The following is an 18233-nucleotide window of genomic DNA, read 5'->3' as shown; positions in this document are numbered from 1 at the left end:
GGTTTGAAATTCACCGGTTTGATATTCACTGGTTTGATATTCACCCGTTGGTTGGGCACTGGTTTGATGTTCTCTGGTTTGATGTTCTCTGGTTTGCCCTGCACTGGTTTTCCCTACTGGCCCTGTGTTGGCAAAAAGAGAAGATCAGCAGGTGAGCCTGGCCATGGTGGGGAGAGGCTGAATGTCTCTGTGAGAATGGGAGCACAGCCCTGTTCTACCAGATTTCAGAGCTTCCTGCAATTTCAAATATCCAGTAAAAAACCAAAATCACCTTTTGTTCACACGCAGAGGTGTTGTAATTTCCAATATTGGGGGTCTGGGTGCATTTTCTGTGGGACAAAGAGACCCCTGGGCCTGGCAGTCTGGGGAGGGAGAGGTGTCAGAAGGAGATGTCACAGGAAAGGATTTGGATGCTTTTGGATGAAGCCCCTGTGTTGTTCCAGACAGCTCCAGAAGATCCTTTCCCACCCTGGGGCAGGATGAACTTCACCTCACCCTTCCTGGCAGATGTCTGGCCAGTTTGCACCAGCTCTCATTCTGCCCATTAAAAGGGAATTATTTGGGATCATTGAAGCATCTCTGGTCACGCTTTGGTGGCTGGCACCACATGGGCTGGCACAAAAGTTGCTCCCTAAATCCAAGAGTTTACAGTGCCCTTGATGAGTCCATTTCCCAAACCTTCTGTTTTCACACCAACATTGGTTCAGAAAATGCTGCACTCACAGCCTGGGCTGGGGAAATCCAGGAGAAGAGCTGTGTCCTGGTTTTGGGGAAAAGGGAGGGATTGATGTCCTCTGCAGCAGGGATTTTTATAGGGGCAGCAGGGAGCCAGTGCTCCCCAAAAAATGTCTCCTGATCCTTGTAGGGAACATGGGAATACCCAGGGGGATGCTTCAAGTTTTCCCTTTTGCTGGATCCCACAGGCATTTGAAGGGTTTCTGCTCCAACCTTGTGAGTTGGGCAATGACCCCAAAATGTTGCAGGTTTAGAAATGAGTTTGTGGTTATAAATGTGAGTTTGACTCTGATTGTATCCTCCCAGTCTCTTTGTGTGACCCTTGGAAATGCTCAGGAGAGTGTTTTTTATGGATTTCAGTAAATTTCTGAATTGTGTTTCTGTCCAAGATTCAAACCAGTGGATCTGGGAGCTGCAGGTTGGTCCTGGTGCTTTTCTCTCCAAATTTGGTTAAAGGGAAGAAATTCTTTCTTGGCAGAGGTTTCCCAGAGAAGCTGTGGCTGTCTCTGGATCCCTGGAAGTGTCCAAGGCCAGGCTGGACAGGGCTTGGAGCAACCTGGGATAGTGGAAGGTGTCCCTGCCCATGGCAGGGGGTTGGAACAGGCTGATCTTTAAGATTCCTTCCAACCCAAACCATTCCATGGCTCTGTGATAAATCCAAATGTGTGCACTTCTGCATTTTTCTGGGCAAAGTCAGGTCACAGCCATGACAAAGCAGGGGCAGGCTGGAAGTGCCCACCAGGGTGTGCAGACAGACTGAACCTCTGCAGTGACTTCTGCCAGGTGGGAAAAGTCTCCCTAAATGACTCCCACTATTAAAAACCTCCTTGTTAAATCTGATTTTTATAATTTTTTTCTTTGTTTTTAGGCTCTCTGAAACACTTAGATCAGTCTGACAGCCATGCTCTTAATAATAATCTTAAACAAACTGGTGCAGCAGTTGTTTGTTAGGGTGGATTGCTTGGAGTTTCCAGGAGGAAGAGGATGGCTCAGCCTGGGAGAAGGAACAGGCTGTAGAGCATGGTGGTGTCTCAGACATCCAGGCTGGGGAGAAGACAACATTGCCCTGTGGTATTGCCAAAGTGCTCAGTGTCAGACAAAACTGACCATCCAAGCTCTCAGGAATCCAGCTAAAGCTTCATTTTTATGCCCTCCAAATGATGCTGATCTCTGACAGGGAAAAATAATCAATGTTTGGCTGGGTTTAATAAACTCCAGGCTGTGCCTGTGGGCTGCAGGGAACTCCATCACCTTCATGAAATGGGGACACAGAGAGGGATAGGAGGTCCCTGGGAGCCTCTTCCGGAGCTAGAAAGAAAAAATGAGGATCTGTGGTTGTGGTCTGGCTTCTAATCCCTCTCTAGAATCCTGGAATGGTTTGGGCTTAAGGTTAAAGAACCCTAAAATGGCTTGCATTTAAGGAACCTTAAAATGGTTTAGGTTTTAACCTTGAAATTGTTTGGGTTTTAAGGTTAAGGAATCTTAAAATGGTTTGGGTTTAAAGGTTAAGGAACCTTAAAATGGTTTGGTTTTAAAGGTTAAGGAACCATAAAATGGTTTGGTTTTAAGGTTAAGGAACACTAAAATGGTTTGGTTTTAAGGTTAAGGAACACTAAAATGGTTTGGTTTTAAGGTACCTTAAAATGGTTTGGGTTTTAAGGTTAAGGAACCTCAAAATTGTTTGGTTTTTAAGGTTAGGGAATCTTAAAATGGTTTGGGTTTTGAGGTTAAGGAACCTTAAAATTCATCTCATTCCAACCCCCTGCCATGGCAGGGACAACTTCCATCATCCCAGGGTGCTCCAAGCCCCATCCAGCCTGGCCATGGACACTGCCAGGGATCCAGGGGCAGCCTCAGCTTCTCTGGGCACCCTGTGCCAGGGCCTCACCACCCTCACAGCCAACAATTCCTCCCCAATATCTTTCCTAACCCAAATTTATTGTTCCTCTCCAAAGCTCAGCCATGGGTAGGATTCATCCCCTCAGTGTCCCTTCCTTAAAGTGGGGCTAAATCCTTTTTTCTTCAGGAAAAATGGTGTGTCCCAATGATGACCCTGAAGGTGACTGGGAAGAATTTTCCTCTTAGTGAAGGAAAAGGGACCTGCCATCCTCTGAATGCCCATCCCAGCCTGCATTAATGCAGCTGCTCCACTGCTCCAAAGCTCTGCCAGCTCGAGTGGATGTGTGCCAGAGTGTGATGGATGTGTTGATTTTCCCTTTCTCTCTGCAGCTCAAACACCCTGCATTGATTTGTGTCCTCGTTTGGGTGCTGGGTGAGCAGCCAGGCTGGGAAGCAGCTCTGCCTGTCGTCCATCAAACCCTCCCAGGGCTTTGTCTTCATTCCCACTCGGCTGCTCCTGCATGGAACTGGGGCTGGGGCCCTGCCAGGCTGTGCTGGGGCTGGAGCTGGGAGCTCTTCACCACAGCCTGGAGAAACTGGGACAGAAAAATGGCATTTGGGGTGTTCAAGCCAGCCCTGTGCTCTGTGCTGAGTGCTGAGCTCTGCACCCAGGGGCTGGGAAAGCTCCTCTCTGTGGAGAGGGGTGGGTGAGATCCCTGTGAGGCCTTGAGCTTTAGCTTTCCTATTTTCCAGATTCTACATTAGTGCGTTACTCTGAACTCCATATAAAGTGTCAGCAAGTTCTCCTCACAGCTCAGTCACACAGAACAATCCTTTTCCAGCCCCAGAACCAAGGACAGCTTGGGTTTTGGGCAGCTTCAGGCCCAAAAAGTGCAAACAACAGCAAATTGAGGAGAGCAATCTGAGAGGATGGGACTGCATAACCTGGAGCTGGAATTGGACAATTAACCCCAATATGGAAATATTGGGGTATTGGGGTTATTTATAAAATGTATATATATATATATATATATATATATATATATATATAATATTATATTATATTATATCATATCATATATAATGTAATATAATATTAAGATTATGTTATATATAATATTATAATATTATAATATATTATAAATTATATTATAAAATATAAAATATAAACATATAATATAATAATATATTTATATAATAATAGAATTGATATAATAATATAAATAATATATTATTTATATATTATTTATATATTATATAAATATAATATATATTATTATATATTATATAAACATAATATTATATATTATTATATATTATTTATATATATTTACCATAAATAATATGGTAAATAAAATATAATACTACAATAATATATAATATATAATATTTTATATATATATATTATATATATAAAATAAAATATATGGAAATATTTGGGTTATATTATAAAAGTGTGAAACTCTCATGACTCAGAGTCCATCTTGGGTCCATTTTGGGTGTAGCCACAGCCAGGCTTCTGCACTGCCCAAGGTGTATCCTCTGAAGACCTTTTAATAAATCCCCAGTTTATTCCTTTAACTCTGTCCAGCCTCTGTTCCAGGCAGCCTCCCCAGGCATTACCTGGAGGGTGAGGATGATGCAGAGCATCTCTGGATGGAGCCTTGGCATCCTGGACATGGAGAGATTGATCTCCTCCCTCTTCAGCTCTCTGTGCTGCTGCAGATTTTGCTCCCTGTTTATCCCTGTCTCCATCAAACATGGGACAGAAGCAGGGGGATCATTGGTCTTTGTGCCTCTAAGGGAATTTTTGGGGGCCATTAATCCCATCTTCAGGATCCTCAGGGAGCTGCTTGCCTGCTGATCCCTGGTCTTTGCTGGAGACAGCAGTTTTCTTTCATGAGACCATTTTTGGTTTTAATTCATTCACAAAAAAAGCTGGACAGGGAGAACCTGGAGCCCTTGGGGCTCATTGGATGCTGGGTTTTTCCTGTCCCTGAGCAGCCTGGCAGGAGCAGGAGGCTCAGATGAGTGACCACAGAATCACAGAATTGTTTGGATTGGAAAAGACCCAGAGGATCACCCTGGATCCAGCCCAGAGGGCTGTGGTGGTGTTCACAGGGGTCCCAGGATGAGGGAAGAGATGAGGATCTGACTCCACGTTTCCGAAGGCTGATTTATTTTATGATATATTGTATATTAAAAGAAAATGATATCTTAAAACTATACTAAAAGAATAGAAGAAAGGATTTCATCAGAAGGTTGGCAAGCAAGAAGAAGAATGATAACAAAATCTTGTGTCTGACCAAGAGTCCGAGCCCGCTGGGCTGTGATTGGCCATTAATTAAAAACAACCAACATGAGACCAATCCCAGCTGCACCTGTTACATTCCACAGCAGCAGATAACCATTGGTTACATTTTGTTCCTGAGGCCTCTCAGCTTCTCAGGAGGAAAAATCCTAAGGAAAGGATTTTTCATAAAATGTGTCTGTGACAGAGGGGTTTGTACGGAGGCACCCACTGCTCCCAGTGCTGGTGGCCTTGGCAGAAGAGCCAGGAGCTGAATTTCTCAGGAATCTGCTTCTCCTCTTCCTGAGGAGCACTCAGGCTCTCCCTGCTCACCCAGCTGTGCTGCTCTGGACACAGAAATCATTTGCTGGACACATGAAAAGTTTCTCCAAGGAGAAATACCACAAAAATGCCCTGCTAGGAGGCACTGAGGTAAACTTTCCCCAGCCAGGCTGTGACATCCCTTAATTGGCCACCAGCCAGTCCAAACCCTGCTCTTAGAAGCACCTTCCAAGGGATGGGGTGGATTTATGGAGCATTAACACCACCAATTCCCAGGAAAACCAATTCCATGGGGTGCTGGGATGTTGGAAAACCTCAGACTGCAGCTGGGACATCCTGGCTCCCTGCCTTGGCTGGGGGATTGTCACTGTCATATTTTCTGAAAAAATCTCTTCACCAGGACTTCTTCTCCTAGGAAGCTGAGAAGCCTCAGAAAAGAATGTAAATAATAATTATCTGATTAGCTTTTCCTGTGTTTGCTGCTTTGGAATGTGGCTTGGACGTTGCTTACCAACAGGTGAATGTTTGATTGGGTCCATGTGAATTGTTTTTAATTAATGACCAATCACCATCAGCTGTGTTGGACTCTGAGTCAGTCACAGGTTTTTATTATTCATTCTTGTGAAGCCCTCTGATGTCTCCTTCTCTTTCTTTAGTATAGCATAATATAATATAATATGATGTGATATGATGTGATATGATGTGATATAATATGATGTGATATGATATAATATGATGTGATATAATATAATATAATATAATATAATATAATATAATATAATATAATATAATATAATATAATATAATATAATATAATATAATATAATATAATATAATATAATATAATATAATATAATATAATATAATATAATATAATATAATATAATATATACATGGAATCCGATTCTCATCTCTCACCTCATCCTGGGGACCCTCACAAACTCAAGAGCTGATGTGACACTGGGGCCATCTGTCCACACTGACAAGGCCATAACCAGTCAGAGCCAAACAAAAAGTCAGATTTGTGACCTTGAGTCACTGGAGGGAGAATCAATTCTCCCACTATAATGGTAATTATGAGGTGTATCTTCCTCTCCTACCACCTGGGAAGCTTTATTGGGACTATTGATTAGGTTTTATTCATTAAACAGCAGTGGTGGGAAAAGGAAAAGTTGAGGAAAAGCTCCCACAGCAAAAAACTTGCAGACAAAACCCCCAGGGATCTGCCCTGACACTGGGGAGACCCCGGGGAGGGTGGGAGGTGAAGGCTCCCAATTTGGCTGTATTGTAACTTCCCCCAGTCAGGGGGTGGGTTTTGTTTGCTTTGCTTGAAATGCTGTTGTTTGTTGGGATTTTTTTTTAAACTACTTTGATGGTTGAGGGGTTTTCCAGATTAAAATCTTCCCTATTTATTTGTTTATTTATTTATTTATTTATTTATTTTACTTTCAAGGGATGTGCTGGAAGCTTTAAATGGTTGGGAGTTACATAACAAGAGTTCAATTACATTTTTTACAGTGAAGAGATAAGCTCTATAAAGCCTCCATGAGCTTAAAAGACACATCTTCCAGCATCCTTGTGTGCTACCCATGCCAGCCAGCCCTGGGCTATCCCTGGATTTTATCCCAGAAGCTGCATTTGCAGCCTTGACTGTGAGGGAAGTGTCTCCTGTGGCTCCCTGTGCACACACAACCCTTTTCTCACCCCATGGATTTGGGATCTTGGCTTCCCTGAGCTCACCCATCAGCTCCACAGAGCTTAGCAACACCAAATCTGTGTTTGCCAACATTTACACCCCACAGAGAGTGGGAATTTCAGTGTCCCAGTGGCTGAGGGGATGCTGCAGTCAGTGCTGAGCTGTCCTGGCTGTGGGTGATGCCTTGAGAAGGCTGAGCTAGGACAGAGATTAAATGGAGTTCCAGAATAAAGCAGGGATTTATGGAAAGCATCTCCTCCATGGACCCACCTGGGGCAGCACAAGAGCCCAGCCAGGGCTGCACCCAAGATGAACCAAAATGGCCCCAAAATACACCAGCGCTCCCGGGGTCTCTGCCTGGGATCAGTTCTGCTCCATTTGCATCTTGCAGTTCATTGTCCCATTCCAGCTTTAGCCCCTGCAGTCCCACCCTGCTTGTTTTTCTCTCTCCAGCCCACGGGGTTTGTGCTCCTGGGCTGAGCTTTGGGTCATTTGTCCTTGGTGCCCAGCTGGAGCAGGAATTGTTTTGTCTCCCTGCTCTGTGCACAGAGCTCACCATCCCATAATATGGAGCCCAGACCCACACACTAAAGCAGCACAGAATGGGACAAATAGAAAAGCCAAACCGGAGGCATCAGACACCCCTGTCCCCAAGTGCCACATGCACAGGGCTCTGGAACCCCTCCAGGAATGGGAGCTCCAGCCCTGCCTTGGGCAGCCCAGTGCCATGACTGGAAACCCTTTCCATGGGGAATTGTCCCCAGGGTCCCCCCTGAAGCTGCCCTGGCCAGCCTGAGGCTGCTCCCTCCTGTCCTGGCCCCTGTCCTGGCCATGGAGCTCCCAGAGTGACCTCGTGCTCCCTGCGGAGCTCGGCCTTCCCAGCCCCTCTGGGCAGGATCCAGCTGGGCCCAAAGCCAGGCCTGGCCCCAAAGGTTGGATTGTCCCTGGGCCAGGGCTGCTGGGCCAGCCCCACCTGGAGATTCCATGGGCTCCAAGGGGCACACGTGGGATCTGACACAGCAAAACCCACACTTGGACCCACCTGAGCTCCAGCCCACGGGGTTTGTGCTCCTGGGCTGAGATTTGGGTCATTTGTCCCTGGTGCCCAGCTGGAGCAGGAATTGTTTTGTCTCCCTTCTCTGTGCACACAGCTCACCATCCCATAATATGAAGCCCAAACCCACACACTAAAGCAGCACGGAATGTGAAAAATACAAAAGCTGAACCCTGGGGCATTTTGGGTGTTCTCCTGTAAATTTTGGGGATTGCAGCCAGCAGAACAAATCCCAGCTCTGGGGACACCCAGGCTGGCAGGCACAGGGGGGTGTGCAGCTTTCCCAGCACGTGCAGGGAAATCCCAGATTCAGCTCCCTGGGATAGCAGGGAGGGATTTTCCAGCACAAAGAGAGAAAAAAAACCAACAAACCCACAACAGAGAACCCTGAGGGGGAACAAGCTCTGACCTATTTTATCTCATGGACTGACTGGAGATGAAGGCTCGACTCCCCAGAGAAAAGCCACCTCTCCAGGCCAAATGTGACTTGTCACATGAGGGAGGACGTGGTTTTCCACTTGGACGTCCCTCCCTGCCTCAGTGCAGCCCAAAATGTTTCTCTGGGTCTGGATTGAAAGCACTTGAGATGGGGTGCCTGCTGCACCTGAATGTTGCTCTTGTGTAAGACACAGCCCACAGTCCAAAGACATTTCTTTGATCACTTTATACCATTTTGGATAAGATATTTGCTGTTAAATCTTTGTCCCATTTGTGCCTCTCTGCACTCAGATTAACTCTTTGGTGGGACATTAAGAAATCAGCAATAGAACAAACAAAATTCTGGAATGGGAGGGATTTTCTGGCTGGGAGGAGTTCCTGGCTGAACTCTGGAGTTGGGACAGGCAGGATTTGAATGTCAGTTAATGGCAACACTTCCTAAAGTGCACTGCAATTCGGGAAACCCTGGGATTTGTAAACACTGGATATATAAAAGCTGGATTTCATAGGTTATCCATGTATTTAATCTTTTTTATTCCTTTTTTCCCCCTTCATGTACCACTTTTTCCAAGCTTCAGGTTCCCAGGAAAGGAAAATAAGGTTGGAATAAGCAAAATAAACAGGTCAAGATGAGACAGCTTAGGTGGCTAGTGGAGATTGGATCTTCTGTATGCACCTAAAAATGAGTGTGGATGAAAATAATCCTAAACCCAACATCTTTAATCACCTTTTTTTTTTCTTTTTGTTTTCTTTTGATCTTTTTATTTTCAATTTTTCTTTTTATTTTTTCTTTTTCTTTTTTTTTCTTTTTTCTTTTTGTTTTCTTTTTCCTTTTTCTTTTTTCTATTTTCTTTTTTCCTCTTTTTTCTTTTTTCTTCTTTCTTCTTTTTTCTTTTTTTTTTTCCATTTTCCTTTTTTCTTCCTTTTTATTTTTCTATTTTTTTAAAATAACTGGGATATCAGACTGTTACCATGGGCAAGATGAAAAGCAGAGGGTGGGAAGACAACATGGAAATTACTAATTGCCCCCCAGGAAAAGCATCCATCAGGAATATGCCCAGCAATGGACAGATGGCAATTCTTGAGTGATTTTATCTTTGGATGCTGAACACAAAGTTCCTGCTGAAAGTTTCTTCCAAACCTTCCTGTGGAAACTGTTTGTTTAGAAATATTGGCCTTCTGCACAGAATAACAATGTCAGGGAAAAAGTCCTCCTGGAATATTTGCCATTGATTCCCCCGAGCCTGTGCATTAATCCAGGTACCATGTTCATTTTTATCAGGTTTATTCTTCCCTAGAGGCTGAGCCAAAGAGCTTCCAATTTACCCAGGTCATTAGTGATTTATATGATAATTGGATCTAAGTTGATTTTAACTATTTGCTTTAAATCTCCTGGGATTTGTATTCTTGGACATTTTAATGCCACTGGAAATTTCACTGATTAAGCAAAGACAAGTATATGTACTTAATTAGTCCTGAAACCAATTAGTCCTTTGTCAGTCAAATTAATCTTGCATCTGGACTTTAAATGAGCTCCAAGAATTTTGGGGTTTGACCTTTGTGGGCTCGAGGGTGGAGTTCAGCACATTCCCCTGGGATGCTCAGCTTTGTCCTCCTTTGTTCCTGCTGCCATGGAATGTCTGAAATGCACTCGTGGGTGACCATCAAAATGGGAAAAGGGACATGGGAATGATGGTGGAGCTGATCTCCTGAGGGTGGAAGGCAATAAGAACATTGGAGGGCTCTGTTGGGGCTTCCTGCCCCCATGGCAATGACCAAGAGGGTCTTTGTAGTGCCAGGACAGACTGACAGGAGTGGTCTGGCTGCAGCCTCCAGGATTAGGAGGCTCATCCTAATAAGGTTAGGCTCTGTAGGAACCTAATCCTGACAAGGATTAGGTTCTACAAATGAGCTATTCAAAAGATTAAAGACACATAAAGCTTTGCTCAACCTCACCTGAGGTGTTGCTTGGGCTACTCCCCCCTTGTGTTGATCTAGAGTGGGTTTTAGAGTGTGGTGTGAATTTTTAATGATTGTCTGACTTGTGGGGGAATAGGGAATTCTAAAAGCATGGTGAACACTCTAATCTATTAAAAATGTGGCTATTTTTTTGTGCTGTGGATGTAGGAGTTGTTGTTGGTTTTTACTTTTTGGGGTACACTTAATGAAGTAAAAGTTTGTAAAAAATATTGGTAAGTGTGATTGGTCGTTCCCCTTGTGGGTGTAGAGGTAAAAGCTGTACTTGTGTACAGGGTAGGAAATGTGGCCCTCTTCCCATGCAGAGTGCATGCCAACACCTTCTCCCAGTTTTTTTTTTTTTTTCATTAGGATTGGGATGGATATCCCAAAATCACAGAATAGGGAAGATTGGGAGCAACAACTGGAGATCACCCAGTCCAGCCTGCTCCAGCAGTGACTCAGGATTGTGTCCAGACAGCTTTTGAGTATCTCCAGGGAAGGAGACCCCACAGCTCCTCTGGGGAGATCTGTTCCCAGATGATCCCTCCCATCCTTGCAGGACCTCCTGAGGATGGTGATGACCTACCTGAACTTCTGCCCTTGGGCCCACAAGTACTCTGGCAAGGTGAGCATCACACCCCCACTCATCAAACTCATTGTTTTCTTCCATTTGGCTTGATCTGGTTTGCCCACAACAAGTTTTTGGGTGTAGGACACAACCTCTCCAAGAATGTGGCCTGTGGACCCAGAGGCCAAATCTGACACTTAAGAAATGTCAAAATTTTGGTTCTTTTACAGGTTTGAGGTGTGCAGCACCACAGGTGGAGGGGCATCAGTAAGAGCAATGTCCCCAGAGATGGGGAGGAAGGGCAGAGATGGGATCTGGATTTATCCTGCCCAGAGGAGGAGAAGAAAATGTGCTGGGGAGGACTGGGATGTGCTGGTGGAAAAGGTCTGGGAGATGCAGAAGGTGTGGCAGTAAATCTGTACAATTCCTCTTGTTTCCTTGCAGTCCTTCTGAGACTCTGGAAAGGCCAGATTTGGATTTTAGGCTCAATTGCAGCAACACTTGTCCACCCAAATTTATCCTCTACCCTTTGATCCTCCTCCTGCTCTGAGCACAACTGCAGCAGGGAATAGACAGAGGCGGTCATTTGGCCAAGGGTCAGGGAGGAAGTCTGAGATGGAGCCAAGAATAGACCTCTGCTTCATTCAGCTCCCTGTCCTTCTTCCCAGCAGGACAAACAGCTGGACACATCCAGCCTGCTGGCACCAGGAGCTGAGCCAAAGGTCAGAGCTTGGGCACAAAGATGCTTCTGTCTGCAAGGCTCTGATCTGGGCTGAGGCTGGCAGTCAGAGCTGCCTCAGATGCAGATGGGTCTGGGGGCTGGGAGGCTGAGGCAGAGCAGTGAATATCACAGGGAAAAGAAGCCTGGAGAGAGAGGAGTGTGAGGGGATGGACAGGTGGAGCCTGGGCAGGGTGCAGCCATGGGACAGTTCATCCCAGTGCTGGGGTCAGCAGGAGGAGCCATGGGTGGCTCAGGTGCCCCTCCTGACCCTGACTCTTGGTGCCATCTTGTCCCACCTGGGCAGTTTGCACCTCCACAGCCTGAGCTCTCCTCCCTGCACGTGATCCCACCACAATTCCATCATTTTCAGGAGAGGGCCTGCAGGGCTTTGTGCTGCTGCAGCCTCGTTGGTGAGTCCCAGGTCTGAATGCCCTGGCTGGGCCACAACTTCCATCCACCCTCTCATTCCTCAGTAATGGGGCTCTTTGTCTTGGAGGAGATGTTCAGGACTGTCCCTCTGACCAGGGAAGGATTTGGAGGGTTCCCTGCAGTTGGGATAATCATTTTTGGAAGGTGAAGAGCACAGCATCCTGATGTAGATCCACCAGAGTGAAAGGCAGGGAGAGCAGACAGGGGAAGGGAGCCAAACCCACCCTCTTGGCTTTGAGGTTTCAGCCAGACTCTTTCTCAGTAGCATCTCTTTAGTGTTTTTAACCACTGAGAGGCCTTAAAACACATGAATTAATGACTGGCCATTCTTTTCCTCTGATAACCATCCCCACTGTGCAGGACAGGACCTTGCCTTCCTGCCATTCCTGCAGCCTGCCCCATTCTGATCCCAAATCCTTCAGGTTCAGTTGTTGCCTCATCCTGTGAATTTACCAGAGGACAGAATTTGGCTGGTGCTGTCTGGTCAGGGGTTTCTGTAACTAAACAGTGGCACCTTTCCCCTCAGGATAAACCTTTTGCAAATCCCAAATGAGGAAATCAGGAATTTAGGAAACTCCTCCTGCGAACATTACCCAGCCTCTCATCCAGCTGGAGAGGAGCTGTCTGCAGGGAGCTGGCGTTTAATTCACTCCTGAGCCTGGATGGATTCTCTGCTCCCCCACTCCAGTTGGAAACCCTTTTCTAGGATGTCTGAGAGCTGTCATTTATTACCCACAGAAACTATAAGCTGAAATCTATAGCTGCAGCTTCACTGAAGGGTAATTCCTGCTGGAGCTGATGCTGTTAAAAGGAGACTCTTCCTGCACAAAGCAGCCCTTTAATGACTCTCAAATGCAGCTCAGACAACAACCACACCACTTACACCCTCTCCAAAGATCCAGGCTCTGCTAAGTGGATTAACTGCTTAGGGAACTCTCCCAGCATGGTGGCCAAGCTCTGACCTTGTAATGGACCAATTAAAAGGTCAGTGTTACTTAGGGCTGCAGGAAGAGCTTCCACACTCCCCTCTCTACCCAAGGCCAGTATTGACATTTTAATGTGTTAACAACAAAATAAATTCATCCTTTGGATTCCTCTTTGCATTTTGGAAGGCACCAAAGAGTTGGGAAGCACAGGCAGCAGGAAAACCTTGTTGTCTAAGCTTTGTTGGGAAACTTTCCATGGGGACAGATTCCTTGTCACCTGCTCTGACACTGGCTCCTGTGGCTCAAACTGGAGCCACCTTGGCTTTACTAGCTGGAAATTTACCACTTCATGTTGTGCTGGCAGCACAAAGCCACCATGGAGATTATTCCACCCTGGCCACGGGGAGCTTCCCAAGTCCTTGCATGTGTGGTGCCCCCAAATCCATGGCTGGATTTGATGTCCCCTGGCAGGAGAGCCCAGGGCATCCTGCTGTGACCACACCAAACCACCCAAATGAGTGATTCCAGGGCTGCCTGTCTCCCTCCAGGCTGTTTGAGGAAACCCTGCTGAGGATGGGACACAAAATTGTTGAGAAGGATGAAAGTTTGACAAAAAATCTCACAGATATGTGTGCTTAGCAGAAAGATTTTTATATGTAGAGTCTGATGAAGGAATAGAGATGGAAGCAAGTTTTGATATAGAAGAAAAGAATTGCTGAGCCAGTCTCACTGGCTAACCAAGGAGGCAAAGGGTGTGTTAGTTAGAAGGGGTTTTTATGGCTTAGAGCAAAGGATAAACCCACCCCAAACAAGAAGATGTTTTTACCAAGCACAAAGAGAGCACAGGCAAACAAGGCAGCAAATGGTGCAAGTAGAAAAAAGGTCTCAGAATTTTCCACTGCAAGAAAACTGAAAAACAACTTCTAGCTTAAACTGTAATGCACTAACTTGGAGTGATTGGAGAACAGTAACATGAATATGGTAATTACAGTAGTTATGACAGGCTGTAGATAACAGTTCAGGTATAGATTGGTTCTACTGCATGAAGATGCTCAGCAAAGAAAAGTCTCTAATGCACTGTAACCAAAACCAAAGGGTCTGCAGGGCTGCCTGCAGCTGGAGCTGACAGCTGTGGGCACAGCTCTGTCACCCACAGCCCTGGGCTGCTGTGACACCTTGGATACAATAAACTGCATTTTGGATACAATAAACTGCATTTTGGAGAGCCCCTGAAGTCCCACATCTCTCATTCAGGCTCTTACACAAAACTTTCCCATCTTTGGAGGATTCTCCAGCACCTTTTTTTAAAAACATTACTTTGGCAAGCAGGGAGATGGGTGGGGGGGTTAATTCCTAGCAGAAACACTGCAATCCTTCTGCTGTCACCTGCCTGTCTGGTCCCTAACCTTGAATGATGCACCCTGGCATCCCCAGGGACTTCCTCTGATTGATTGATCCCTATCTGAGCTGGCAGATGGAGGAGGATATTTACTGCCCAGCAGAGAACCCTTCAGAAAGATGTTTTATTGAGGCTGCTCAGAGAACAGGAAATGCAATAAAGCACCGAGAGACAATAGAACAGCGGTAAATACAACCTGCTACCTGCTAGAAAAGAGAAAAATACAGCCTGCTACCTGTTGAAAAAAAGGAAAATATACCCTGTTACCTGTTGGGAGAGAGGAAAATACACCTTGATACCTGCTGGAAAAGAGGAAAATACACCCTGCTATCTGTTGGAAAAGAGGAAAATACACCTTGATACCTGTTGGAAAAGAGGAAAATACAGCCTGCTACCTGTTGGAAAATGAGGAAAATAGAAAATACAGCCTGCTACCTGTTGGAAAATGAGGAAAATAGAAAATACAGCCTGCTACCTGTTGGAAAATGAGGAAAATAAATACAGCCTGATACCTGTTGGAAAAGAGGAAAATACACCTTGATACCTGTTGGTAAACAAGAAGAGGAAAAGAGGAAAATACACCGTGCTATCTGTTGGAAAAGAGGAAAATACAGCCTGATACTTGTTGGAAAATGAGGAAAATAGAAAATACAGCCTGCTACCTGTTGGAAAAGAGGAAAATATACCCTGCTACCTGTTGGAAGAGAGGAAAATTCACCTTGATACTTGTTGGAAGAGAGGAAAATACCCCCTGCTACCTGTTGGAAAAGAGGAAAATGCAGCCTGATACTTGTTGGAAAAGAGGAAAACACCCCCTCCTGCCTTCCAGGCCAGCCCAAGAGCTGGAACAGCCCATCCTGCCCACTGGCACAGGTCACTCTCTGGCCATCACCTGCAGCAAGGGATGGCTGCTGTTTGCCAGCTGATGTATTGAGCCAATAAAAGGCATTATTACATTGCCCATCATCACTGACAGCAGCAGAGTGCTTTGCAGAGAGTGATGGCTCCCTTTGGAGAGGCTCAGAGCAGGAAGAGGTGGGTGTGGATGTGTGTCAGCACGGGAGATTCCTCTGTCTGGAGGGAGCAGGGCTCTCCAAAGACAGCCAGCAGGAACAACTGCTTCATTCTGGAGTGGATTTTGTAGAAAGGGCAATGCAGCTTTCTGTGTTTTAACTGAAGTGCAGAGCACTTCAGGGGAAGGGAGTCAAACCCACCCTCTTGGCTTTGAGGTTTCACTCAGGCTCTTTCTCTGTAGCATCTCTTTAGTGTTTTTAACCACTGAGAGGCCTTAAAACACATGAATTAATGTCTGGCCATTCTTTTCCTCTGATAACCATCCCCACTGTGCAGGACAGGACCTTGCCTTCCTGCCATCCCTGCAGCCTGCCCCATTCTGATCCCAAATCCTTCAGATTCATCTCATCCTGTGAATTACCTGCTGGAAGAGAGGAAAATAACCCCTCCTGCCTTTCAGGCCAGCCCAAGAGCTGGAACAGCCCATCCTGCCCACTCACACAGGTCACACTTAGATCCCAAGGATGGATGCTCACTTTTTGGTTTCAGCAAGGCAGCTCTGAAGTTGTTTTTATCAGCAAAATTGACTGCAGCAATTTTTATTTATTTTATTTTATAAAATTTAATGTAGTTTATAAATGAAATAAAAACAATTTTAAATATTTAATTGATTTTATAAAACAAAATAAATAAAATAAAATATTTATTTTATCATTTTTTATAAATACATTTTTAAAAATTCATTATTTATTTTATAAAATATTTTATTTATTTTATAAAATTTATAAAATTTTAAAATATTTTCTTTATTTTATAAAATAAAATTAATAAAATAAAATATATTTTTAAAATATATTATTTATTTTATAAAATATTTTATTTTATAAAATTTATACCATTTAAAAATATTTTATTTATTGTATGAAATTTATTTTTTTTATTTTATAAAATAAAACATGATGAAAATTTAATTTATTTTCATCAGCAAATGGACTCCTGCAGAAGGTTTGGGGTCAGAAATGTGCTTTTTTGCCAGTCATAGGTGTGCATTTGTGCACCTGCACCCACGGGCACACCCTTCCTCCATAGCACACAAATCCATAGGGGATGTAAGAGTTTCTGGGACTTCTCCTGGGTTTTGCTGTTTGTTTGATCCAGGGGCTCTGTAGTGAAATGCAGGAGCAGCCCAGAGCCCAGAGCAGCTCCTCTCCCTCCCTCAGGTGCTCTGAGCACCCTCAGCAACCCCAGATTTCCTTTTCCCCTGGTTCTGTACCTCTCAGTGAGGCAGCCTGGCACCATTTATGGGCTGGGATTTCACCTTTGTCCTGGTTTTGGGTGAATTTGGGAGAAAACCTCGAAAGAGATTCTTTAGAAAGCAGATTCAAGTGGTCTCTCCCCCAACTGGTTCAGGAAAATATTTCCTTGGAGAAAAGTGGAAAAAACCAGTTTATTTAAAAAACCTGAAGAGCATTCAGCAGCACAAAAAAAAAAAAAGAGCAAAAGAGTTGTGGTTGAGGCCTGACCATAGCTGGTCAATGGGGTCACCTCTGTGTCACTGTCACATTTTCTGGAAAATCCCTTTGCCTGGGATTTTTCTCCTGGGAAGCTGAGAAGCCTCAGAGAAAAGGAAAACAATTCTTATCTCATTTGCTTCTCCTGTGTTGTGCTCACATGTGGAATGTGTTTGGAGATTGTTTACCCACAGGTGATTGTTCCATTGGATTCTGCTGTGAGTTGTTTTCACTCTTTGGCCAATCAGGGCCAAGCTGTGTTGAGGCTCTGGAGAGAGTCAGGAGTTTTCATTATTATCTTTTTAGCCTTCTGTAAGTATCCTTTCTGTGTTCTTTAGTATAGTATAGTATTCTTTAAAATAATATAGTACCTTAAAATAATAAATGAGCCTTCTGAGAGCAAGGAGTCAGACTCATCATTCCCTCCTTCCTTCATCGGGGCACCCCACAAATACAACACCTCTGTTCCATCACTACAGGGACCCAAAGGTGCCACATGGCTGGTGGCCCATGGTGGCCTCATTCCTGGAGCTCTGTACCTGGAATTTGGCCTGAGGAGGCCCCAGCTGTAAGAACACAGCCCTTGACAGGATAATCCTCCCTTCCTCTGCTGCCACGGGGCCCAGGGACAGCTCCAAGGCAAAGCCCAAGGGGATTATCTGGACTTTGTGGCTTTGTTCCCTGCTCAGGAGGTGCAGGGATTACACCAGGCACCGTGGCTGGTGAGTCAGCACTGATTGTCTCATTCACAAAAACAGCTCCTTTGGAACTCCAAACAGCACAGAGGAGTCTCAGGGAGACACAGAGGGATGCTAAACAATTCCATCCACAACTTTTGTGCCCAAATGACCTGAAAATGCTAGACAGTTGTAAAACTTGCTGCATATTCCCAGCCTGGCAAACAACCCTGTACCTCTCCTTTTGGCTAGGTTTGATTTTATACATATTACATTTGGTTATGCATATAATACCTTTATATATAATAAAATAATAAAATAATTGTATATAGTATTAATTTAATATCTATAATTCTATATAATATATAAATTATATATAATGTAACTTATTTTAATTATTTATATGTGTAATATATATTTAAAAATTTAAAGATATATCGAATTATAAAAATATATATTATATATTTATACATATACATATTTATACATATATAATATAAATATATACATTTAATATGTTCTAAAATATATTTATTTATAAATATATATGTATATATACAAAAATATATATAAAATTTAAATATTTAAATATATACAATATATATTATATATTAAAATATTTAAATATATATAAAATGTATTATATATATCTATATATATGATATATATATAATATGTATTTATTTATATATACT

Source organism: Molothrus aeneus, chromosome 5, assembly GCF_037042795.1.
Source record: "Molothrus aeneus isolate 106 chromosome 5, BPBGC_Maene_1.0, whole genome shotgun sequence".
Taxonomy (NCBI): domain Eukaryota; kingdom Metazoa; phylum Chordata; class Aves; order Passeriformes; family Icteridae; genus Molothrus; species Molothrus aeneus.
This window is presented reverse-complemented; position numbering follows the sequence as displayed.